This window comes from Aegilops tauschii, chromosome 1 (assembly GCF_002575655.3).
Source record: "Aegilops tauschii subsp. strangulata cultivar AL8/78 chromosome 1, Aet v6.0, whole genome shotgun sequence".
NCBI lineage: Eukaryota > Viridiplantae > Streptophyta > Magnoliopsida > Poales > Poaceae > Aegilops > Aegilops tauschii.
The window spans coordinates 406,678,396-406,704,863 of NC_053035.3; positions in this window are offsets into that span (position 1 = coordinate 406,678,396).

Genomic DNA, 26,468 nt, shown 5'->3' on the forward strand with positions numbered 1-26,468 from the left:
AAAGGGGCAATCCGGGCTCTTCCAGCTTGGACCGCATAATCGATCGTCCATGTCAGATCCAAGGCACCTCTGATAAACCAGCCAATCATACCAACAGAGACTGTTGGGTTTTTAAACAGGCTGGCAAGTTAAATGCCGAAAACAAGGAGAAGGGGTCGCAAAGTGAGGACGACGACGAGGAGTCCCGCCTGCCGAACACAGGAGGACAGAAGAAGTTCCCTCCCCAAGTTAAAACGGTGAACATGATATACGCTACCCATATCCCTAAGAGGGAGCGCAAACGCGCGCTCAAGGACGTCTATGCGATAGAGCCAGTTGCCCCAAAATTCAACCCATGGTCATCCTGTTTGATCACCTTCGATCGCAGGGATCATCCGACCAGTATCCGTCATGGCGGTTCAGGCACATTGGTCCTCGACCCAATCATTGATGGATTCCACCTCACGCGAGTCCTCATGGACAGGGGAAGCAGTCTTAACCTGCTATATCAGGATACAGTGCGCAAGATGGGCATCGATCCCTCAAGGATCAAGCCCACAAAAACTACCTTTAAAGGAGTCATACTAGGTGTAGTAGCCCGTTGTACAGGCTCCATTACACTGGAGGCTGTCTTCGGATCCCCGGACAACTTTCAAAGCGAAGAGTTGATCTTCGATATCGTCCCCTTCCGCAGTGGCTATCACGCACTGCTCGGACGAACCGCATTTGTCGATTCAATGCGGTGCCACACTATGCTTATCTCAAGCTCAAGATGCCCGGTCCACGCGGTGTCATAACAGTTAATGGAAACACGGAACACTCCCTCTGTACCGAGGAGCACACCGCTGCCCTAGCAGCAGAAGTACAGAGCGGCCTTTTCAAGCAGAACTTCAATTCGGCGGGCAAGCTCCCGGTCACTGTCAAACGAGTCCAGACTACTCTGCAGCAGGACAGTGCAGCTCACCAAGAGCTTGACTAGCAATTTGGCCTCTGTCCCAGTCCCGACCAAACGGCGGCGTTCGTACCGCACGTACATAATTACGCACTAAAAATACCATGGGCTAAGACGGAGGCATAACCAGATTGTGGTCCATAATACGGCTCGACCTCCCCTGGACACACATACTTTCACTTTTTCTTTTTTTATCATTTTCAGGTTTCTTTTCCACAGGCCTTTCCTGATGGCCTGATCGTCAGTCCTCTCGAAGGATAGATACACCAAGACGGCAAGAAGCATTGACGTATAAGGGAACCTCTAGGTGGTCTTTTTGACGATCACTCTACCTGTTTTCAGGACCCGCACGCGACTCTCCCTTGGTCGCGGCATGTTAAATAGTCCTGTTGCTTATCGCACTACTTGTGCAAATACACTTTGACGTATTAATCAAACTATAATGGAAACAGTTTGCGGTCCAACTTCTGCGGCACTTGCTTACTACTTCATTTTCTGTTGATAATCTCATCAATTGCACCCGTACACCTTGGCACGCCTTAATTCGCCAGGGGCTTCATCGCGCCCCATACTACGACAACAAAGTCCGAACACTTTTTACGGTATAGTTCGGCACCCTGAATTTAGGACTATATGCATTGGCTCCGAATCATGTCTTTGGTCAATAGTTGGGTTGCCCGGCTCCTGTGCTTACTACCTTACGTTCCGTTATATCGGCTAGGGTAGTAAAGGGAGAACTATTGCTATTGTGTCCTGGTTTATCCGGATGAGCACCTCAGTAGAGAAAGCCAAAAACTGACTGTCATGATGTGGCATGAGCCGGTCAGCTCTTCGGAGGTTACAAATCTTTTGCGATTTTTTCCGCATTATGCGATGAATCGGTCTTTACCCGATCAGGTGTTTACAACACCCTAGTTCGAATTCACGAATACTAGGGGCTATGCCTAAATCTTTATTGTCAAACTCCTATGGCTAAGTGAGAGTGATAAAGCCACATAGTCCGATTGCCTGGTTCGTTGCACTAAACACCTCCTTCAAGGACCAAACATTTGGATCAAGAGTGTTTAGATTCCATCCCGAACACCCCCGTACTACCTACGTGGGGGCTGAAGCCGACGACTGGCCAACTCTCAGACTTAATAAAAACGGCCGTACAGGAGGTAAAATTTTAAATAATAAACAAGCATTATATTACATAACGGCTTTGTTTCATCATACAAGACAAGATAACATGACTGTATTCATTCGAAGATAATGTCTTTCGAACACTGGCCCTCTACAATGCGTGATCCCTTGAGGACATCATCAAAATACCGCTCCGGCGTGCGGTGCTCCTTGCCAGCGGGCGGTCCCTCGGTCGCGAGCTTGACGGCGTCCATCTTCGCCCACTGTATCTTGACACGGGCGAAGGCCATCCGCGCACCTTCGATGCAGACCGATCGCTTGATGACGTCAAGCAGGGGGCAGGCATTGACCAGCCGCTTCACGAGCCTGAAGTAACTACTGGGTATGGCTTCGGCTGGCCACAGCCGGATTATCAAATCCTTCATGGCTAGTTCGGACACCCTATGCAGTTCGAACAGCTGTTTAGCTGGTCGCTAAAGGGCACCGGATGTTCTGGCGCAAGGTATTGCGACCAGAACAGCTTCTCCATCGAGCTCCCCTCTCCGGCTCGGAAGAATTCCGCAGCATCGGCAACACTGCGTGGTAAATCCACAAACGCTCGTGGAGAACTCCAAATCCGGGTTAGTAAGAGATACCTTCTCTTCACATACTTTCTTTGCATAATAAAAGCCTTACCCGCCGCAATTTTCCTGGCCTCCTGGATTTCCTGGAGGGCGCCCTGGGCTTCGACCCGGGCATCTTGTGGGCTTTGGCGGGCCTTGGCAAGTTCGGACTCTTGATCCGCAAAATTGCGCTCCAAGGACTCGCATTTCTTCACGGCGTCCTGGAGCTCCTGCTGGACCTCACCAACCCTGGCCTCGTGTTTTTCATTGGCGGCTTGCTCCTTCACTTTATTTTGGGCCTCAGCCAGCGCTTTCTTGAGGGTTTCCACCTCAGTCGCCGCTCCTACAAATATCATGGCACTATGGTCAGCACAAGTCATTCATCCTTTCCGGATATACACAAGGTCATCACATACCTTGCTTGTCCTCCAGTTGCTTCTTTACTCGCCCGAGTTCTTCCTCGGCCCGCTCCAGACTCTGCTTCAGCCCGGAGACTTCGGCAGCATGGGAGGTCGCAGCCAGCAGCGACGCCTGCTTATTCACATAAGACATATTTGGTTAGTCTCCTGCGAAAATTGCTTGATCCTCTGTCCGGCTTTTCTTTTCGAACACCGGGCAGAGCCTCAGGGGCTACTGTCTACACCGTGACATTATTTTTATACTATTACACCGTTTACCTCAAAGCCTGTCAGAAGGCTTGTGCAGGCTTCGGTCAGTCCACTCTTTGTAGACTGAATCTTCTCAATCACTGTACCCATGAGGGCACGGTGCTCCTCAACAATGGAAGCACTCCGCAGCGCTTCTAGTAGAGTATCTGGTGCCTCTGGTTGGACAGAGGTCACCGGCGGAATAGGCACACCTCCTTCTTTCGAAGGAGGCTGCCTGCCGGATTCCGTGGCCGTATAGGTCTCCGGGATTGTATTCGGCTGGGGGCCGAATTGGATATTGTCGGATGTGGGGTTCTGGCAAAACCCTTAAGGTTCGAACTCTGGGGTGCGCGCGAAGTCTTTCCCTCCTACCAATCCACACCCTAGCTCACTAAGATCTCACGGACGAACTCGACGAACTCGCAACACAGGAAGACACGAGATTTATACTGGTTCGGGCCACCGTTGTGGTGTAATACCCTACTTTAGTGTGTGGTGATGGATTGCCTCTTGGGCTGATGATGAACAATACAAGGGGAAGAACAGCCTCCTGAGGTTGAGGTGTTCTTGTGTCTAGGGTAGGCTCTCGATCAGATCAGATCAGGCTGAGTTCAGATCCCGCTCTGATGCCCCTACTGTGGTGGCTAGTTCTACTTATATAGGCCCTGGTCCTCTCCCCAAATATTGAGCGGGAAGGGAGCCAACAATGGCGGGCGAATTTGAAGGGGGACAGCTAGTACAAGCTATCCTGACAAAAGTGGTCTTCGCCTGCGAAAGGCTCTGGTGGTGACGCCGTCTTGGGCTCCACGGTGACCTCCGTCCTGCCGTCCTTCTGGTCTTGGTCTCGTTGCACCGATATGGCAACCTTTGCCTGATGCCTCGGTACTCCTCGCCTACGCTTGCCTCCTTAGCACCAAAGAGGAAACAAGGACGCTGCGCGCGCCCGCCTGGTGCCGATCGTCATGGCTCACGTCAAGAGAGCCTTGTGAGGTTTGCCCCGCCTTGATATCTCCACTCCTCGTGAGCCTGCCTGGCTAGACCACTCCTGAGGAGGTCTTGCGTCGCCCGCCTCGCGAGGCTTGGCCCCTCGCGAGGGTCTTGGATGCCTTGTTGATGAAGATGGACCGGACGGCCCGCTAACTTAGCCACGCCGTGGGCCGTAGGTAGGCAAGTCTGGGGAACCCCGTTCCCAGAACGCCGACAGTAGCCCCCGGGCCCAAGGTGCGCTCGGGCTTGGCTTCGCGGCGAAGCCAAGGGTCAAGTACGGAGCGCCGCGGGCCCCCAAAGCCTGCGGCCTCGGTCGACGCGTGGCGGTTGATTGGACGTGGGCGTCTCCGCTTCCCCACACTGCTTTGGCAACTGCTCGATTGGACAAAAGGCTGGCGCGGACATCGCTTGCCTTCATTGTTTCTACCTCGCCTTGCTCCAGATCCCCTTTCTCGCTCCTCGCCACCGCTACCTCAGATCTGCTCCAACCTCGCTCCGCATCTGCGACCAATGGCGCCGCGCAAGGTCAGGACTTCCTCAGCGCCGGCTTGGTATGAGCCGGCTCTTGAAGCGCCCACCATCACAGAGAAGAGCCTCGCCTCGGTGCGCCTGCTGACGGCGGGGGAGAGCAACAAGTGGGGGAAGATGGAGCTCCGGCTCGCCTCCGATGTGCCGAAGCCTGAGGGAAGCACCTTCTTCCCCTTCTTCTCGAGCAGCGTCGCCGTCGAGTTGGTCCCTCCTTTCTCCGACTTCTTTTATGAGGTTCTCGACCACTACGGGCTGCTGGCGTTGCACCTCCATCCCAACTCTATCCTCCTCTTGTCCATCTTCGCCTACTACTGCGAGGCGTACCTGGGCGTGCTGCCATCCGTGGCGCTTCTGCGCCACTTCTTCTTCCTTCGCGTCACCGATGGGCCACTCTCCGGATGCACCAACTTCGTCGCGTCTGGCAAGGCCAACTCGATCTCGAGCACCGGGAAGAGGGCCGACAATATCCGATCCAAAAGGGTCATGATTTACGCCAAGTGCGCCCGTCCGCGCCTGGTGTTACCGACGGAGGTGCCCCAGCTTGACAAGGGGTGGTCCAAGGCGGAGCTTGCCGATGAGCTGGCGTTGTCTGTGTTGGGGCAGATGACGACTGACTTGAAGCCAAGGTGACAGGGGCAATGCTCCTGAGGGAGTTCTTGATGCTGCGAGTTGCCCCTCTCCAGGCGCGCTCGCGCCCCTTGTGGGAGCTCGAAGAAGAGGGGAACAAATCCCGTCTGAGGCCTTGGGCCCTTCCTGGCGACGAATTGGATGCTGTCCTGCGCCTCATAGTTGGGGACAACCAGGAGTACCCGCCTAGTGCCTTCGTTCCTTTGTTCCTCTGCAAGGACTGGGAGGAACTTGTCGCCTCCAGGCCAACCTTTGACGCGCGCGGCCTGGTGCCGCCAGCGCTCGCAGGAGCTCCTGCAGCACCGAAGCCGGTGGAGGTGTCCTCCGATGAGTCCCGTGGAGGGGAGGAGGAGGAGGTGGACTCGGAGAATACTCTTGAAGAGGTGGGGGAGACTTCCCCTCTGAGCAAGGCCGAGATCCTCCGCACCCTACCTGATGACGCCGAGGCCGACGATGGCCAGGAGGAGAGGGGGCAGCCCCTCATCCTGACAAGGGTTAGGTCCTCGCTGGTGCCTCGCGATGCCGCCTCCGTTCCGACACCTCCTAGGGCTGGTGGTGCAGGTGAAGGCGTCGCTACCGGGATGGAGCACCTTCTGCAGGCGACAGCGGTGTCCAGGGGTGACCTGCGGCTAGTTTCCTGTTTTGTTCCTGCAACATGCATCAGGCCTCGTGGAGGCGTTTAGACTTTTCATTTGATATTGTGAGGACAATATGTTTGTAATATTTGCTTCGAGATTCTGCGATTTTCTTCCTATCCACTTTGTGTTCTGCGTCGGCAGAGCCCGGCCCCGCGCATACCTCAACCACCATTGGGCTGACCGGAGACCAGGACAGACCAAGGAGTGAGGGGCTACATGACCAGTTAGGCTCCTGAGTCGCGATGCTCAGGAGTCCCCCTTGACGCGCAAACAGCTTATAGGGAGAGTACGCGAGGATAGATTAATGTTCTACGTCGGCAGAGCCCGGCCCCGCGCATACCTCAACTGCCGTTGGGCCGACCGGAGACCAGGACGGACCAAGGAGTGAGGGGCTACGTGACCAGTTAGGCTCCTGAGTCATGATGCTCAGGAGTCCCCCTTGCCGCGCAAACAATCTCCATACCTTCCCTCGCCGAGGCCTCGGGAGGGGCGTGCGATGACCAGGTCCGCGAGACCTGTTTGGGCGGCGTGCGCTTGGGCGTGACCCGAGAGCAGCCCCCAGGCCCGGGAGACCTGGTTGGGTGGCGTACGCTTGGGTATGGCCCGAGCGCAGCCCCCGTGTCCAGCCCCCTCGCGTGGCTCTCCCGAGGGGAGGCGTTGCGGTGAGGCCGAACGCTGAGCTCTGGGGCTCCCTGAGGTTGGTACGACCGTGGGGCTGCCCTCAGTTGTTTATCACCAGCGCGGAGCATAGTGCTTCCGCTTGTGCACGGGCATAGCCGTTCCTCGGCAGTGTCGATGGCCAGCGTGCAGCATGGTTCTTCCACTTGTGCGTGGGAGGGGGGCCCCCTCCGGGAGGAGCCCCCGGGGCGTGTACAGCCCCGCCCTGACACGTGGCTTGGACGGCAGGGCTGCAAGGTGTATCTGGGCACTCGTGAGCCAGTGCGGGACTCACGAGGCCCTACCTCAAGGCGGGTTGCGCCTGGTCTTGAGTCTTCGACGGCCGTGTGTTCCTGCGAGACAGTTAGGTGCAAGCGGTCTACGTCCTCAGGTCCCGGCCCTCGAGCGAGCTCAGCCACCGCTGGTATGCCAGGTTGCGATGCCGTGGTCAAGGCCAGGGGATGGGGGCTGGAGAGCCAGTAAGAGCTCCTGAGTCGCGATGCTCAGGAGCCCCCCTTTTAACGCGCAAGCGAATTGCATGGGGTGAATGGACCCGTGGCGGGTGGCGATCGAGTAGGTGATAACCATAGGCAGGTTAAACATGGAAGGCAAATCAGCTTGAGTAAATGCAGGAAGACACATGCCACTGGGTCCGGCCCGAGCGGCTTGGGGATGATGCAGCCCGAGTGTGACACCCAAAATTTTTATTTGGCTTTTTCAAAACTTTTACTTGATTTGAGGGAGGTGATTTAATTTTTTTTCTAAAGAACTCTCCCTCTCTATATTTTTTTTATGACTAGTGTTTTGTTTTGGATTCACCCAAGGCTTGATTTTTGGTCTTGGAGGTTCTCCCTTTTATTTGGACTCAAAACCAAATGCCTCTCACTTGAAAAAAATGTCTTTTGAAAATTCCTTTAAAAAGCCCTATGACTTTTGGAATGATCTTTTTCCACTTTCCAAAAATCTCTCTTGCCATGACCCAAGTGGAAATCCACTCCCACAACCCTTTCCTCATCTTTGGATCATGATGTACTTCAAAACCAGCAAGTTGAACCTCTTCATAAAATTATTTCCAATTATTTCTTATCAAAAATCATTTCTACCTTCTACCTTGATCATTGGAGGTTTACAAAGGAGCTACTCTTTCTGCTTTGAGTTTTGTCTCCAAACCTTTTCCCCTAGCTAGTCCTTTGAACCCTCAACCAGGATCCATGAAGATCCACTGGTCTCCAGTTCAAATTTTTCAAACTATACTTGCTGCAAGTTTGGACCAGATTTGCCAAATTTGATGAAATTCATTCAAATCCTTCTCCTAAAAATCTGAGAAAAATCAGGCAGCCTCTGGGTGCATTGAGAGGTCACCTCACCAAGTCCCAGCTCCAGAAAAAAAATTCTCCATGCCAAATCATTTCGTCGAACACCTGACTGGCACTGTTTCTGTAATGTTCAGTCAAGTTCAGTTAACAGTGTCTGAAACTACTGTCGTTTCTTCAGTGTCCGTTGTCGATCTCGACAGTGCCGCGGCAACGCCTTGCTCCCCGTCCCCTCCCCCTTGTCCTCTGCAGCGCACGAGCGCCTGGAAGGTTGCGGGCGTCGGCGACGAGCAGGAGGAGGTGCGCCGCCCCGTGACCGACGGCAGCGGCGGCTTTGCGGCCGCCAGAGAGAGGCGCAGCGCAGACGGCGCCACCCAGTGCCGCCCAAGCCACCGGAGGCCGCCGCGTGACCGTCCACTCCCCAGTGCGCGCTGCCACCCTCGTCGTGAACCGCTAGGCGCGGAGCGCGCTCTCTGCCACCGTCGTGCCCGTACGGCCGCCCCGTCGAGGACCGGCGCCATTACGCCAAGCCCGACCTGGATTAGCGAGGGAACGGCACCAGTACACCTCCCTGATGCTGCCTGGCCACTTAAGCTCCCTGCCAAGCCATTGCCTCGCCGTAATTGCTCGCCAGAGAGATCCCGTTCACGGCCACCCCCTCGAACCACCTATAAATAGAGGCCCCGAGCTCCAGCTAGAACCCACACCACCTCTGCATACCTCCAACACCACGCCTAGCCACTGGAAGAGCCCAGAGGGAGCCTTCTTCCCCAACTCCGGCCGCCGCGACCCGCCACAGGATCCAGCTCGATTCGCTCCCGTGCGTGCACCTCCACCCTCCTACTCTTGCCAGTAGCTCCCTTATACATCTACTCTCCTGACCCGCGCTTCAATTCGGAGTTTGCAGCACCCACCGGAGTTCTCCACCATCGCCCGAGCCGCCGTCCGCCGGAGGAAGTGTCGCCGTCGACGTGGTGCTCTCCAACGACCAAGTACACCACCCACCGACACGGAAGAACGCGCTGAACCTCTTGGTACACTCCGATCTCCCTGACTCGCCGTGGTTCGACGCCGGCGACCTCCGCAGCCTTCGGGCGCCGGCGATGATTTAAACCTGACATGTGGGACCCCCACGCCAGCCTCTCTTTTCTTCTCTCCACGAAGCGTTTTCTGTTGGCGCCTTCGGGCGAGTACGTTTTCTTTGTGGGCTGGCGCGTTTCTCTTCGAACCGTTTTCTGTTTTCTCAGTTAAGTCCCTGGTTCTTTTCTGTTTCATCACAGATTGGTCCCTGGACAAAAACCCTTATAACTTTTTAATAAAAAGTGATTTTTGAGTGATTCTTTTTCTGACAGTCTTATATTTTTGTCTAGTTTTTTTATAGTATTTATTTGGAAAAAAATTGGAACAACTTTTATGCACGCGTTGGTTTTCACGCTAGTGTCCATTTTCGCTATACCGTAGGTTCCGGAAAAGGTGACGGAGCCACGAACTTCGCCGAGCTAGACTCCGACTTCTTCGAACCAGGCAAGCATGTTCGAACCTTTGATATGATGGGTGTTTTGCATGTTTGCTTGAATGGTTGTGCATGGCATATGAGCATCGGTGAGTATCTCGTTGCATGAGAGGCAACTATCCGTGAGTTCCAAAGTTACCATGAACTCCGATGAGAGATGGCCTAGTCATGTGGTGACATGAAGGGCAGCAAGGTGGTATTGTTGTGGCATGCCAGCCTTACGTCATCCGATAAATTCCAACGTTAACGTGGACGGAGTCACGTTATCGTTTTTCCCCCTTCCGTGCTGCCACATGTTTTCTGCCAGAATGCGGTTTAGTAAGTTGGTAACCTCTTTCCGTGTACACACCAAGTAGAGAGGCCGGGATGAGGGTTCCATGGCCCTGGATTAAAGCCAGTCATCCGGTCAGGGGGCATGGGTGTTTCCGGTTGGGACCGAGAGGGGGGCACCCCTTAGAGCGCGCGTATATAAATTTGATCCCATGCTACGCGAGGTTGTAGCCTCCCTGTCTCAAGGTTTTTCTTGAACGTTGGCCGAGGGTGATTCCTGGCATCGGAATGTTAAATGGGTGTGTACTGGTTAGATGTGTTTCTTCCAAAACACCGTAAACGGAACTAGTCCCCGTGACTACTGAAATCCGTTGGCTGTGGTTAAAGTACAAACTCTGCAGAGTCAAATCCTTCCGAGTCATCGTATCCATGATCGAGTAGCGTGATCAGTGTGTCCATGTCTGTGTCAAATCCTCATGGTATACTCTCTTCCCCGATGAACAAGCTCGAGTGGTAAACCCAGTTTAATTGTTATTTCTGTGGATGGACTAACCTTTTATTTATCTCGTACTTGTAATGATTTATATTCCCGAGCTACTGAATTATTGAGCTATGATATAAGCCCTTTATGAGATGTCGCTCAGACGTCCGACTGTGGCATGTTCGTTATTTACTTTCGATATAAGCCCTTTATGTGATGTCGCTCAAACGTCTGACTGTGGCATGTTCGTTAATTACTTTCGATATAAGCCCTTTATGTGATGTTGCTTCAGACGTCCGACTGTGGCACGCACTGTCATTTATTTTTTCCATTATAAGCCCTTTATGTGGTGTCGCCTTGACGCCCGACTGCGGCATTATTATTATTCTTGCATTTTCCTCTCGAGGAGTCATTCAGACACTCGTTTGGCCCTCAGTATTTATTTTGAGATTTCGGGAGGACTACCGCCCGACTTCTCCTTATTTTTCCTATGCATTATTATCTCATTGTCTGAGTGCACTTGTTAATCTGATCATACGCATCATGTTTACATTTGTTATATCTTATGTCCGAACTGTTTTGCGAGTCTTTCATAGTACTCACCTGGCTTGTTGATTTGGCCAGATGTTGACGAAGGCGATCTCTTGGATGAAGAGTTTGATAGTGAGTCCGACGCCTAGAGGAATCCCAGCCAGTCCCGTGCGATCCTGGATATTGGTCACTTGTATCATATACGCTTCCGCCACCCATTATAAGTATCCTCGAGCCTCACTCCGACGCTTGAAGAGCTGTTAGTTTTCAGGAGTCATATCACCCACTTCGGTGTGATATATCCATTGCTTTTTTTTATCGTGAGTTAGTAGTATGCCACCCTATCCGCCTTTATGTGTTATTGGCGTGTCTGTAATAAATTGTTGAGCAGTCTCCGCTCAATCTTGTATTATATTCAGTACTCCTGGTACTTTCTTCTGTGATCAAGATATTGTCTACCAGTGAGAAGAAATTCTTCTTGCTGGTTCGTAAAAGGGATCAGTTCTTCAATAAATATTTTTATTGGAAAACCGGTTGTGACACCGAGGGGCGCCCCCAGTAAGGTAAGCTAAAGATATAAGCAAAAGGGGTACATACCACAGGGACGGACCCATGCGGCCTAGGAATAATGCAGCCCGAGGGGCGCTCCCAGCTAAACGAGCTTGGAAAATGTCACCTGGTTCTGTAGACGAAGTAGAGTTGGTGCAGGTGAAGGCGTGCGTCGAAGGAATGCCTCTTCACGAGCCACCGGGGCCCTGAGCCTCGGGAGGCTCTGGGGGCTCGGGAGGCTCCTTGAAGACCGTCTCCATTTCTTCCAGGACGGCGTGGTACCTGGCCTCCTGAGCCGCCAGGATGCACCGCGTGTTGCGCTGATAGGCTAACGCCACGCTCGGCAATCCGAAGGGCATGCGAATGTAGCTGTGTGGCGGGCCCTCGCAACGGCCCACACGCGAAGGCCAGAAATGCTCCTGAGATGCGGCCCTGTTGAGCCCTAGGATGTTGATGCAGACTCGCAGCCCAGCATCCTCGCCTGGATGGGGAGCTGCGCCTCGTGAGCAGCTGTCGCCATGCATGGCTCTTGCGTCTTGCAGTTCCTGAGTGGTCTTGGTGATGAACTCCTGAGTGGTGGCACTCCTTGCCCTGTGTTCTCCTGAGGGAAACGTGCTGCGAAGCACGCCTCCAAGTGGTGCCCAAGCGCCTCCCTCGTGAGGTTCGCAGGGTCCGAGGCCCTCCAGAAGAGAGCCCCCAAGCCCTGCCCCAGGAGGGCACCGGGCGCGCCTTCCTATGCGATGGAGGGAGGCACGCCTGAAGCAGGCGCTGACCCTAATGAGGCTCCTGCTGCGTCGCCACCCTCCTGAGATCCTGCTCGGCGCAGCTGCTTCTTCTTGGGGAGGGCCTCAGGAGGGCCCTCGCTTTTGCGGTCGGGGTTGTTGATTGCTGCAGCTTGGAAGGCGCGCTCGAGGGAGCACACCGCTCTCTCTCTTCACATGGGACCGTGATGATTCCGCCGCTTCCCGGCATCTTGAGGACGTTGTAGCCGTGATGGGTGACTGCCATGAACTTGGCCAGGGCCGGATACCTGAGTATGGTGTTGTACGGCAGGCGGATGTGCACGACGTCGAAGTCGATGAGCTCGGTGCGGTAGTTCTTGCGCTCTCCGAAGGTGACAGGCAGGCGGACCTGCCCTATCGGTGTGGTGGAACCGTCGTTCACTCCTGAGAAAGGCTTGGTAGGCTGAAGCTGCTCATATAGCACTTAGAGGTTGTCGAACGTGTCGACGGACAGGACGTTGAGCCATGCGCCGCCGTCAATGAGGGTCTTGGTAACCTGCACATTGCTGATGACTGGGGAGCACATCATCGGGAGGGCGCCAGCGGTGGCTGCGCACTTGAGCTGATCTGCCGAGTTGAAAGTGATGGCGCATTGGGACCACTTGAGCGGGCGTGTGGCCTCGAGCTTGGGGAGCACCGCGTTCACTTCACGAGCGAACTGTTTGAAGATGCGTTGAGAGGCTGGGGCCTGCGCACCGCCCAAGATGCAGGCGATTGCACGTGGCTCCTGGAAGCCCCCAGCCCCCTCATCCTGATGGTGATCGTCGTTCCTTCTTGGTGGCGGTAGCGGAGGAAGACCGGCGTTGCCCTGGGGGCGATCCTCACGAGGCTGGTCCCTCCAGGCGCCCTCGCGAGGATGGTCCTGCCAGCGGTCCTCACGAGGCCTGTCGCGCCACTCCTGGCGCGGGCCACGGTCGTCCCAGCGTCCACCTCCACGTCCTCCTCCACGGCCATAGCCCCGGTTGCTACGCTCGGGGCATCGACCGAAGCGTCCTTCGCGGATGGCTCTGAGCTCTTGACAGTCACTGGTGTTGTGGGTGTTCAGATTGTGGAAGGCGCAGAACGATCGGCTATTCTTGGATGACTCGGGCTGATCTCTGCCCCGCTTGGTGTCGGGCTCCACTGCGAGCACTGCCGCTTCCTTGCGCTTCACGTCCTTGGACTTGGCTTTCTTCTCCTCTATGCCCGCGGCGGGCAGCTCGAGGAGGGAGAGGCGCCCCTCCTCAGCTCTTGCGCACTTGGTTGCCAGGTTGAACAGCTCATGAGATGTGCACAACTCCTCATGGATAGCGAGCTCTTCCATCATCTTGACGTCACGGACGCTGTCTGAGAATGCGGAGATGATGGCCTCGTTCATGACCTTGGGGATCTTGAGGCGAGTGTTGTTGAAGCGCTGGATGTACTTCTGGAGGGTCTCCCCTGGCTGTTGCTTGATGCGGCGCAGGTCACCCGCGGCCGGCCGGCGGTCGCGGGTGCCCTGGAAGTTGGCGACGAAGCGGTCGCGCATCTCGTCCCAGGAGGAGATCGAGCCGTGCTGCAGGTTCAGGAGCCAGGAGCGGGCACCATTCTTGAGAGCCATGGGGAACCAGTTCACCATGACTTTCTCGTCTCCGTTGGCCGCTTCGATGCTCAGCTCGTAGAGCTGCAGGAACTCCATGGGATCGGAGGTGCCGTCGTAGCGGGGAGGCAGATCCGGCTTGAACTTGCCTGGCCAGGCGACGCTACGCAGCTCGGGGGTGAAGGCGCGGCAGCCGGCCGTGGTTGCGGGGGCCTGCCTTGGAGGTGGAGCTTGGTCTTGATGAGGTCCGTGCGGCGCCACCGCAGGCGGCGCGCGGTCTTGACGAGGCGGCGCCGGGAGCACAGGTGCGGCTTCTCGCGGCCGAAGGATTTCTTGGCAGCTTCTCTCTTCGCGCGCGGGCACCGGGCGTGGCGGATCACGTCGTGGGGCCACGCGCCTTGGCGTCAAGGCGCAGTCTTGGGGCAAAGGTGGTGGAGGCGCGCCATGAGCCACGTCGCCTGTTGCTGGCGGAGGGTGAGGCAAAGAAAGGGACGGCGCCGGGGAGCCCCCTGTGGCATGGACGAGCTCGGCGACGTGGTCGAGCCACTCCTCGTAGAGGTCGTCGACTGGACGGTAGCTGTAACACCCCAAAAAAATTTTGACCTTGTTTTATCAATTAAAATTTTGCCAGGAAATTAAATTTTTATTTTTCTGGATTTCTCCTTTGATTTCAGAACCCTCTTCTCTTTAATATTGTGGATTTTTATCTCAAATGGAAAACTTTCCAAAAGTATTATTGGAACTTGAATGCCCTCTTCATAAAAACAATTCTTTATCAGTGGATTTATTTGCATAATTATTTTTCATGAGCTTTACTCTTTTAAAATGATCTTTCAGAAATTTGGAGCCCCTTTTTTTGCACTGCAACCAATTGATAAATGCTTTTAAAAAATTTCACCAAAATTTGGGGAGGTCATGTGAGGTTTCCACATCACTTTTATGCAAAAATATCTTTTGGTTATTGGAGATTTTGAGCTCTACATCAATTTTTCAAATCTGGTCCAGTAGGTATTTTTGCACTACAACCTATTTAAATATTCTTCTAAAAATTCTTCCAAGTGTTTGGACATGTCAGTGGATGCTTATAACTTAGCTTCATGCAAAAACCCAGTGATGTTCTTTGAAAATTTTGAGTGAACCATCTTCATTTTCATTCTGGTCCAGTTTGTTGATTTGTACTGCAACCCTATTTTACTTTGCTCTAGTGCCCATGAGCTTTTCCCCTACTTGTAGTCCTCCCTACCAAACACTTAAGTCGAGGAGATTGGACCCATTGGAGTATGTTTAGTGCATGCAATGATAGCCTTTAGTTTCTGCCCAAAACTGGTTTTCTCAAAAACTTGCACCATCAAGTTCCTGTTTCTGCCAAACTAACCTTACCACCTTCTTGAGCTCCTAAAGAGACTAGGATCTGGAGAGTTTGGCCACCCCAAGAGTTGCCTAGATGCCCATGGCATTCTGTCGAGCACTTGGTGTGCACAGTCAGATTTTGACATGAGTTTTAGTTTGCACTATGATCTTGCTCCACTGACCCAGCAACCTTGTCCACTAACCTCCTAGCTATCCCTAACCCTGGCCTGTTAACTACCCGCATCACCCAAGCTCTCTAGAGCGCGCTGGCATTTCGTCGAACACCTGGTGCGCGTGCTCTGGGCGCGCCCAGAGCGCACGTTTTCCACGCGCGCGCACTGAGCCGCCGCCGCCCTCGTCGCGTCCCGTCCCTGGCCCCTGCTCGCCTGCTGAACCACGCCATGCACTCGCCCACTCACCAGTACCCTCCAAGCACTCCCTGGCGCCCTACAGCGGCGCCGTCAGGGCTCCCTTGGCGGCACGCCGGCGTCGGCAGCGGGCTCTGCCATGGACGGCGCCGCCCAAACCACCCGCGCGCGCCAGCTGCCCCCTGGGGACAGCCCGAGCTCATCCAATTGCTCGTCGGCACGCGCTCGTCGCCGCCACGACGTCCTGCAGCTACAGAACGGCGACTCGTCGTCGATCTTATCCACCGCCGCGGGAGCCAGCCTCGAGCGCCTATTTAAGGAGGCCCCGAGCCCCTCCGAGCACTCAAGCAACCCCAGGCCACCCCCATAGTACTCCCGCAGCCAGCAATCGACGGGAAGGGACCTTCTCCCTCGTCTCCGGCCAGTTCGGCCGCCGCCGAACTCCGGTGCAATACGTCGCAGCCAGGCCCTCCCCCGCCTATCCAACGCCACCAGACGTCCCCCCATGGTATTGCGGAGCTGCCCAGCACCTCAGCCTCGACCAAGGACCACCATAGCCCGAAGCTCACTTTGCTCCCGAACCACCGTCCGCCGCGGAGCTCGCCGCCGGTGACTTCCTCCGTCCCCACCTGCCTAGAGCCCACCGGGAGGACCGCCCCGGTCTGGCGGGTCCATCCCTGCCCTCCGGTGCCCTCGAAGAGCCGCCATTCGTCGACGGCGATCGCCGGAGTCCTGCTCCCGTCGGGCAGAGAAGAGGAGGGAGGGGGAAGAACGGTCAAACCTGACCAGTGGGCCCTCTGGACCCACTGTCAGTGACCCCCGCGCCACCCGCGCCGTCTTAAGTAAAAGCGTATTTCCGCGAGTGCGTATCCCCTTCCCGAAAGCGTATTCTTCCCCGAGCGTTTTCTTTTTCTGGTTTTTATTAAAAACAGAAGTTTGACTAATCTTTGACTGGCTATAACTTTTAAAATAAAACTCCAAATGAGTTGATTCTTTTTCCTACCTATCTCAAATTTCATCTAGTTTATTTTAAGATTTATATAAAAAATATTTGGGACAACTTTTTGTACTGTATTTGAAATATGTGTTATTTGGATATTTCTCAAAATAGGATTTTGGAGAAAAGGCAACCTTCAAAAAAAAATGCACCCCACATGCATACACTTGAAGGCAAGCATTCTGAACCCTGGTTTAATATTTTTGGATGTTGTTGATACGGTTACAACATCACCTTGACCTGGAACATACGCTATTTTATGTGACGGTAAGATCATACGCATGAGTGCATAAACGGAGATTTTTTTTTTGCTGTTATAAACGGATATGCTGGTGATGGTGATCGTCCTCGTAAGCTTCTCATGCATGCCGGAAGGAAGTCGGGAAAGTCGCGGTCTTGGGTAGACGCGAGCTTGTCCCTAGTTCCTCGTTGAGACGAATATGTCCGGTATGGCATGGTGGGGCTTGATGAGTGACTAAGCTTATCTGTTATTGGAAATATTTTTGTTATGCTAATCATGCAGGGAACACTTGAACCTCCTGAGTCGGCCTTAGATCGAGTCTTGTCCAGTAACCCCCACACTTGCTTCGTACTACCACTTGTCCCTGCCATAGGTAGGGTACGGTTCAGTAAGTTGTCAACCCCTTTCTAGCACACACCGTACAGAGAGGCCGTGATGAGGGTCCCATGGCCATGGATTAAAGCCAGTCATCCGGTCCGGGGGCATGGGTGTTTCCGGTTGGGACCGAGAGGGGGGCACCCCTTAGAGCGCGCATATATAAATTTGATCCCATGCTACGTCGAGGTTGTAGCCTCCCCACTTAGAGTTTGGCTTGACAGGTGTTGTGGGTGATTCCAGACACCGGTAAGTTAAGCTGGTGTGTGCAGGTCAGGCGCGTTTTCAATTAAAAGACCGTAGACGGAATAAGTCCCGATGGACTAAAGAAATCCGTTACCCGTGGGTAAAGAGTACACCCTCTGCAGAGATTATACATCTATTCGAATAGCCGTGTCCATGGTTAAGGACTACAGTCTGGGATAGGTCAAGTGTCGGTCTTAGTGTCGGTCTTCGGAGGAAAAACTGCTAAACCAGAACATTGATTATGAACTGTGACACATATGGATTATGATCATTATTATTGTGGACTAACCATTTACTTTATTTGAATTATTGAGTATCCCTGGGACGGTTCTGCCTCCTGGGTATTCACTGTGATTATCCTTTATAAGCCCTTTATGTGGTGTCGCTCAGACGCCCGACTGCGGCATGCTTGTTATTTATTTATTCTTTATAAGCCCTTTATGTGGTGTCGCTCAGACGCCCGACTGCGGCATGCTTGTTATTTATTTATTCTTTATAAGCCCTTTTTGTGGTGTCGCTCAGACGCCCGACTGCGGCATGCTTGTTATTTATTTATTCTTTATAAGCCCTTTATGTGGTGTCGCTCAGACGCCCGACTGCGGCCTGCTTGTTATTTATTTATTCTTTATAAGCCCTTTATGCGGTGTCGCTCAGACGCCCGACTGCGGCATTTGTTAAATTTACTTGCACCCCTTTTTGAGGAGTCATTTCAGACACTCGATCACTGCATTCTATTTATATATTGCATATTCATATTTTACCCGCATGCGTACATCATGGATTTCACATATTTCGTGACTGACGTGATGGTCATAGAATATTTTCGGAGCATGATTACCCTTGTTATATTATACCCGTGTTCTAAATGTTTGCGAGTACATACAAACGTACTCACTGGCTTGTCCCTGGCTATTGTCTTGGCCAGATTTCTTGCGTGGAGAAGAGCGTTACGACGACAGCCCCGGAACCCATGTAAAGGTGATAGCAACCTCGTGAAGATAGGAGTTATCCTGGTCAGCTGTTCTTGTGGGAAATGGAGTCCCATAGACGCAGATGAACCACAAACCGCTTCCGCCATCAACCACTAGAAGCCAAGTGTTGTACTCATAGGCCACAATGGTCTTGTGCTACATATTTTGTACCTTGCTTGGATTTCTTGTATCAAGTTGGTGTCTCATCAGCTAACAGTAATCCTGGGGCTGGTGAGCACAAGGGCCATTTTCTGGAGAATTAATATCCCGAAAATCCAGTCGTGACAGACTTGGTATCAGAGCCAGGCTGACCATTGGCTAACCCTATCTTAGCCAGGTCAATAAACCTAGGTTAACCAACCCACTAGACCTTAACCTAACCCCGGCCAAGCTTCTCGTGTAAGATAGCCACACAATGACCCCGACGCTTTTGGCAGTCGGTGCCCAACCTATCAACTTAGCCTGTCGATCACGCGCCAGTGACCGACACCTAACTTGTCTCATTCGCAAGCGTGCGAAGGAAGACTCCGCCCCTTTTTTCTATAAAAAAGGGCACGCTAGCCTCAACACAGCACAACCTCTTTCCCAAACCAAGTCAAGATGCCTGGCCCCATTGTTCACAATGAGACCACAGCGACCAACCTTGGAGGTTTTGTGACCGTGCTCGCAAACCTCATCCGCCGTGCCTATGCATTAGAAGAGCCCCCAAAATATGTTGTGTACCAAGAACTCATGGGCGGTGAGAGCCGTCAGTTCTGGGCCACTGTACACATTTATGGTAGGGGTCTATTGCCAGAACGCCCCTACAGGTTCACTGGGAGGACCACTCCCTTTGAACCACAAGCCATCCAACTGGCAACTCGAGAAGCTATAGTTCAACTCCGGCACTTGTCGCCCAGAGTTAACTGTCGCTCGTTCTACTACTACCCCAGTCGTAACGGGTATGGTAGGCCGCCCCAGGTTGCCAAAGGAGATCACGAGACGGACCCTGCACTATTGCATCTGGTGCGCTATGTAAGTGCACTAGAGGAACTGTTCGATCAAATCACCCTTGATCTGATCGCAGCTCGTAGAGAACTGTTTCGCCGAGCCCCGGCGAGAGGAGAAGTGGAGCCCGACGCCGAAACCCAGTCGTGCTGTTCGGACACCCAATCGAGCCCTTGAGGTCTGCCCCAGCCATCGACCAAAATACTTTGATGTCACCAGAAGTGCTTCGCCGCCTTTTGGGAACACACTCCAACGGGGTTGTGGCCAACAACCCCCGCGATGGTCATCATCGCTACCCTGACCCTGCAGCCACGCAACCTCATCCGGCTAATCCCGACGGTGAAACCCGTGGAGAAGCTTCATCGTCCACTAGGCAAGCCCGCTTAGATATTAACGGAGTAGACTAAGTCACTCGAGTAGTAGCGAGCCTTAATATTTCTACGCCTTGTAATTGTGTGATCCTGTATCACCATTTTTAAAGGATGTCTGCTTGTGCGCCCCAGTACCAGAGACGTTTTCTCAGGACCCCGTCCTTTTGCCGTTTTCTTTGTCAACGTCATAGCTATGTTTATTTGTGTGTTGCATGCTTATGTTTGTACCCTAAATTCGTGCTATGAGCAAACTCTTGGTTCCAACTAATGGGAGTATCTTTTCTTTTTAACAACCCTTAGCAAATCTCGAGGACGAGATTTTTCTTAAGGGGGGTAGTGTTGTAACACCCCAAAAAAATTTGACCTTGTTTTATCAATTAAAATTTTGCTAGGAAATTAAATTTTTATTTTTCTGGATTTCTCCTTGGATTTCAGAACCCTCTTCTCTTTAATATTGTGGATTTTTACCTCAAATGGAAAACTTTCCAAAAGTATTATTGGAATTTGAATGCCCTCTTCATAAAAACAATACTTTATCAGTGGATTTATTTGCATAATTATTTTTCATGAGCTTTACTCTTTTAAAATGATCTTTCAGAAATTTGGAGCCCCTTTTTTTGCACTGCAACCAACTGATAAATGCTTTTAAAAAAATTCACCAAAATTTGGGGAGGTCATGTGAGGCTTCCACATCACTTTTATGCAAAAATATCTTTTGGTTATTGGAGATTTTGAGCTCTACATCAATTTTTCAAATCTGGTCCAGTAGGTATTTTTGCACTACAACCTATTTAAATATTCTTCTAGAAATTCTTCCAAGTGTTTGGAGATGTCAGTGGATGCTTATAACTCAGCTTCATGCAAAAACCCAGTGATGTTCTTTGAAAATTTTGAGTGAACCATCTTCATTTTCATTCTGGTCCAGTTTGCTGATTTGTACTGCAACCCTATTTTACTTTGCTCTAGTGCCCATGAGCTTTTTCCCTACTTGTAGCCCTCCCTACCAAACACTTAAGTCGAGGAGATTGGACCCATTGGAGTATGTTTAGTGCATGCAATGATAGCCTTTAGTTTCTGCCCAAAACTGGTTTTCTCAAAAACTTGCACCATCAAGTTCCTGTTTCTGCCAAACTAACCTTACCACCTTCTTGAGCTCCTAAATAGACTAGGATCTGGAGAGTTTGGCCACCCCAAGAGTTGCCTAGATGCCCATGGCATTCTGTCGAGCACTTGGTGTGCACAGTCAGATTTTGACATGAGTTTTAGTTTGCACTATGATCTTGCTCCACTGACCCAGCAACCTTGTCCACTAACCTCCTAGCTATCCCTAACCCTGGCCTGTTAACTACCCGCATCACCCAAGCTCTCTAGAGCGCGCTGGCATTTCGTCGAACACCTGGTGCGCGTGCTCTGGGCGCGCCCAGAGCGCATGTTTTGCACGCGCGCGCACTGAGCCGCCGCCGCCCTCGTCGCGTCCCGTCCCTGGCCCCTGCTCGCCTGCTGAACCACGCCATGCACTCGCCCACTCACCAGTACCCTCCAAGCTCTCCCTGGCGCCCTACAGCGCCGCCGTCAGGGCTCCCTTGGCGGCACACCGGCGTCGGCAGCGGGCTCTGCCGTGGACGGCGCCGCCCAAACCACCCGCGCGCGCCAGCTGCCCCCTGGGGACAGCCCGAGCTCATCCACTTGCTCGTCGGCACGCGCTCGTCGCCGCCCCGACGTCCTGCAGCTACAGAACGGCGACTCGTCGTCGATCTTATCCACCGCCGCGGGAGCCAGCCTCGAGCGCCTATTTAAGGAGGCCCCGAGCCCCTCCGAGCACTCAAGCAACCCCAGGCCACCCCCATAGTACTCCCGCAACCAGCAATCGACGGGAAGGGACCTTCTCCCTCGTCTCCGGCCAGTTCGGCCGCCGCCGAACTCCGGTGCAATACGTCGCAGCCAGGCCCTCCCCCGCCTATCCAACGCCACCAGACGTCCCCCCATGGTATTGCGGAGCTGCCCAGCACCTCAGCCTCGGGCAAGGAGGTGCTGTACCCCAATAGTATTCTTTATAAGCCCTTTATGCGGTGTCGCTCAGACGCCCGACTGCGGCATTTGTTAAATTTACTTGCACCCCTTTTTGAGGAGTCATTTCAGACACTCGATCACTGCATTCTATTTATATATTGCATATTCATATTTTACCCGCATGCGTACATCATGGATTTCACATATTTCGTGACTGACGTGATGGTCATAGAATATTTTCGGAGCATGATTACCCTTGTTATATTATACCCGTGTTCTAAATGTTTGCGAGTACATTCAAACATACTCACTGGCTTGTCCCTGGCTATTGTCTTGGCCAGATTTCTTGCGTGGAGAAGAGCGTTACGACGACAGCCCCGGAACCCATGTAAAGGTGATAGCAACCTCGTGAAGATAGGAGTTATCCTGGTCAGCTGTTCTTGTGGGAAATGGAGTCCCATAGACGCAGATGAACCACAAACCGCTTCCGCCATCAACCACTAGAAGCCAAGTGTTGTACTCATAGGCCACAATGGTCTTGTGCTACATATTTTGTACCTTGCTTGGATTTCTTGTATCAAGTTGGTGTCTCATCAGCTAATAGTAATCCTGGGGCTGGTGAGCACAAGGGCCATTTTCTGGAGAATTAATATCCCGAAAATCCGGTCGTGACAGTAGCGCAGGAGCTTGTTCGCCGCGAGGAGCGCGGCCCGCGCCTCCATGGGAACGTGGCGTGCATGAGACGAAGAACCGGCCGGGGTCAGTGATGGAGTGGCGGTGCGGCCGTCCTGCCGCACCGATGGATGCAGCGAGGATGCCTGTTGCTCGTTCCCCGCTGGGCCAGTGGCGGCGTTGGCGGCGGGAGATGGAGAACAACGGGGTGGCCCACCGACGGGAGCCGTCTGAGCAACGCGGGCGGTGAGGGCAGCCCGGCGCTCAGCTCGAGCGCGGCGAGCGTCCGCCATGGAGACGATGGAGCGACGGAGCGACGAATCGACGGAAGGGAAGCTACGGCGCACCCCTACCCGGCGCGCCAAATGTCAGATGTGGGGTTCCAGCAAAACCCTTAAGGTTCGAGCTCTGGGGTACGCGCGAAGTCTTTCCCTCCTACCGATCCACGCCCTAGCTCACTAAGATCTCACGGACGAACTCGACGAACTAGCAACACAGGAAGACATGAGATTTATACTGGTTCGGGCCACCGTTGTGGTGTAATACCCTACTCCAGTGTGTGGTGGTGGATTGCCTCTTGGGCTGATGATGAACAGTACAAGGGGAAGAACAGCCTCGTGAGGTTGAGGTGTTCTTGTGTCTAGGGTAGGCTCTCGATCAGATCAGATCAGGCTGAGTTCAGATCCCGCTCCGATGCCCCTACTGTGGTGGCTAGTTCTACTTATATAGGCCCTGGTCCTCTCCCCAGATATTGAGCGGGAAGGGAGCCAACAATGGCGGGCGAATTTGAAGGGGGGCAGCTAGTACAAGCTATCCTGACAAAAGTGGTCTTCGCCTGCGAAAGGCTCTGGTGGTGACGCCGTCTTGGGCTCCACGGTGACCTCCGTCCTGTCGTCCTTCTGGTCTTGGTCTCGTTGCACCGATATGGCGACCTTTGCCTGATGCCTCGGTACTCCTCGCTTGCGCTTGCCTCCTTAGCACCAAAGAGGAAACAAGGACGCTGCATGCACTGGCGCCCGCCTGGTGCCGATCGTCATGGCTCACGTCGCGAGAGCCTCGTGAGGTTTGCCCCGCCTTGATATCTCCGCTCCTCATGAGCCTGCCTAGCTAGGCCCCTCCTGAGGAGGTCTTGCGTCGCCCGCCTCGCGAGGCTTGGCCCCTCGCGAGGGTCTTGGATGCCTTGTTGATGAAGATGGGCCGGACGGCCCGCTAACTTAGCCACGCCGTGGGCCGCAGGCAGGCAAGTCTGGGGACCCCCGTTCCCAAAACACCGACAGATATGGCCCCAATCGCCAGTCTTCATGGGGATTTGTTCCCCCATGTGTCCGGCAGCTGAGGTTTCACCCTCTGGCGCCGCCCTGACGGCCTCCTACATCTCTCCCTGGCCTGGGATCCTTCGGGACAACACCTCGATGTCATCCATGGCCCTGGGAGAGGAGGCCGCCGGAAGGGACCCGCTGTCCATCACCTTCAGGTCCAGCGAATTCCCCGAAGATGAGGATCGCTCGAGGTCGGAACGAGCCGGACTGCAAGTGCATGATTCAATATGTTAAAACTATGAAGTAAAAAGGCTGGATATACGAATACGTCAGGGTCTTTGAATACTCACGATTTGGCCAGGGGCTTATCTCGGGGGCACCGCTCTGGGCTGCTATCGATGTCCCACGTGGAGTTATCCGCGAGGGAGACCTTCCCCTTCTTGGACGCCTTGGCCTCCAGACACGTGGAGGCCGCCCTTTTCTTCCTTCCCCCCTCAGGGGGGAGTTGCTTTCTTCCTCCTCCTCGTCGTCGTCTTCGGCGGCGGAGGAGTGAGTCCCGGTGTCTTCGGACGACACATCTGAAGCGCCCTTGCGGCGGAGGCCACTTCGGGTCCCCTTGGCCTTTTTCTCCGGCGCCTGGTAGGGCGCCGGAACCAGCATCTTCATTAGAAGAGGAATGGTTGGTTCTTCGGACAGCGGAGCCGGACACTGAATCTGCTCCACCTTCTTTGTCCAGTCCTGAAAAAATAAATAGGGAAGCTTAGACATCTTCCTTGGGTATGCAAGTAAAGGATACACCTTGAAATACGGAAAACTTACCGCACTAGCGGGATGGGCCAGGTCGTGCCCCCGGTCTTCGGTCGTCGCCGGCCATGTCTCGTTGGCCTTGAAGAGCACCTTCCAGCTGTCTTCGTGCGTGGTTCCGAAGAACCGTTGCAAGGTCTGGTGCTCGGCCGGATCGAGCTCCCATAGATGGCAAGCCCGGCTCTGGCATGGAAGGATCCGGCGAACTAGCATCACTTGGATCACGTTGACGAGCTTGATGTTCTTGTCCACCATGCTCTGGATGCGCGTCTGCAGCACTGTCACTTCATCCGACAAAGCCCAATTCAGGCCCTTCTCTAGCCAGGAGGTGAGCCGGATCGGGGCTCCGGACTGAAATTCGGGAGCCGCGGCCCAGGTGGCGTCGCGAGGCTCTATGATGTAGAACCACAGTTGCTGCCACCCTTTGACGGTTTCCACAAAGGTACCCTTGGGCCATGTAACGTTGGGCATCTTGCTCACCATGGCGCCTCCGCACTCTATGTGTTGGCCATCCACCACCTTTGGCTTCACATTGAAAATCTTGAGCCACAGTCCGAAGTGGGGTGGGATGCGGAGGAAGGCCTCGCACACGATAATAAATGCCGAGATGTTGAGGAAGGAGTTTGGGGCCAGATCGTGGAAATCCAGCCCACAGTAGAACATAAGTCCGCGGACGAATGGGTGGAGAGGAAATCCCAACCCGCAGACAAAGTGGGGGATGAACACGACCCTCTCATGGGGCTCTGGGGTGGGGACGGTCTGTCCCTCGGCCGGAATCCGGTGCGCGATTTCCTTGGCTAGGTACCCGGCCTCCCGGAGCCTGGTGATGTCCTTCTCCTTGACGGAGGAAACCATCCACCTGCCTTGCACTCCAGATCTGGACATGGCTGGAGTGCTCTTTTGAGGCGGAAGAGATGAGAACTTGGGTGCTGGAGCTCCAGAATGGGAGGGGCGGAGAGAGAGAAGGCATGGGTGAAAGAAAGGAATCCTTATCTCCTTATAAAGGCAGTGAATATTAAGCGCCTCCCCACTCGCCTTAAACATCGCCTATTCCCAAGGGCTATGCAGATGTCACGGTTGGATTACCCACACCCGTATTGATGAGAATCCCGCAATAAGGGGACACGATCTCTGCTTTGACAAGACGTGCCAATGAAACCGCATCTCAAAACGTGGAGCAGCAGGCTAAAAATGGTTTGAAATAATGACCGGGTGGTGCCGTGGTGTCACGCCACAAAAGTTGTTAGTGGATTGGACTCGTGAAATATTATACTTTCTGCAGTTGTGTGTGGAACTTGTTTTGCAGAACCGGACACGTTCTTTGTGTTCGAAGGCTGTTTTGGAGTATTCAGAGAAGGAACCCGCCTTGCAATGCCAAAGACAATCTGCGTGCCAGACACATCGTCATTAAAGCCAGGTTCAGGGGCTACTGAGGGAGTCTGGATTAAGGGGTCCTTGGGCGTTCGGACTATGTAACGTGGGCCAGACTGATGGGCCATGAAGATACAAGACAGAAGACTCTCTCCCATGTCCGGATAGGACTCTCCTTGGCGTTGATGGCAAGCTTGGCGATCGGATAAGAAGATTCCTTTCTCTGTAACCGACTTTGTGTAACCCTAGTCCCCTCCGGTGTCGATATAAACCGGAGGGTTTAGTCCGTACAGGCAATGATAATCATACAGGCTAGACTTCTAGGGTTTTAGCCATTACGATCTCGTGGTAGATCAACTCTTGTAATACTCATATTCATCAAGATCAATCAAGCAGGAAGTAGGGTATTACCTCCATAGAGAGGGCCCGAACCTGGGTAAACATCGTGTCCCCTGTCTCCTGTTACCATCGACCTTAGATGCATAGTTCAGGACCCCCTACCCGAGATCCACCCGTTTTGACACCGACAATGACGGCGATGGTGGGAATGATCCAGTCGAGGAAAAGCCTTCCGAGGCACCACCAAAGCATCGGCGTCAGCGGCGCCGCTCGAAATCGCGTCGCGAAAAAGACAGCAATACCGGCATCGGAGACAATAACACTCCGGAGAATGCCGAAGATCAAGAAGCCCCCGTCAAACCAACATC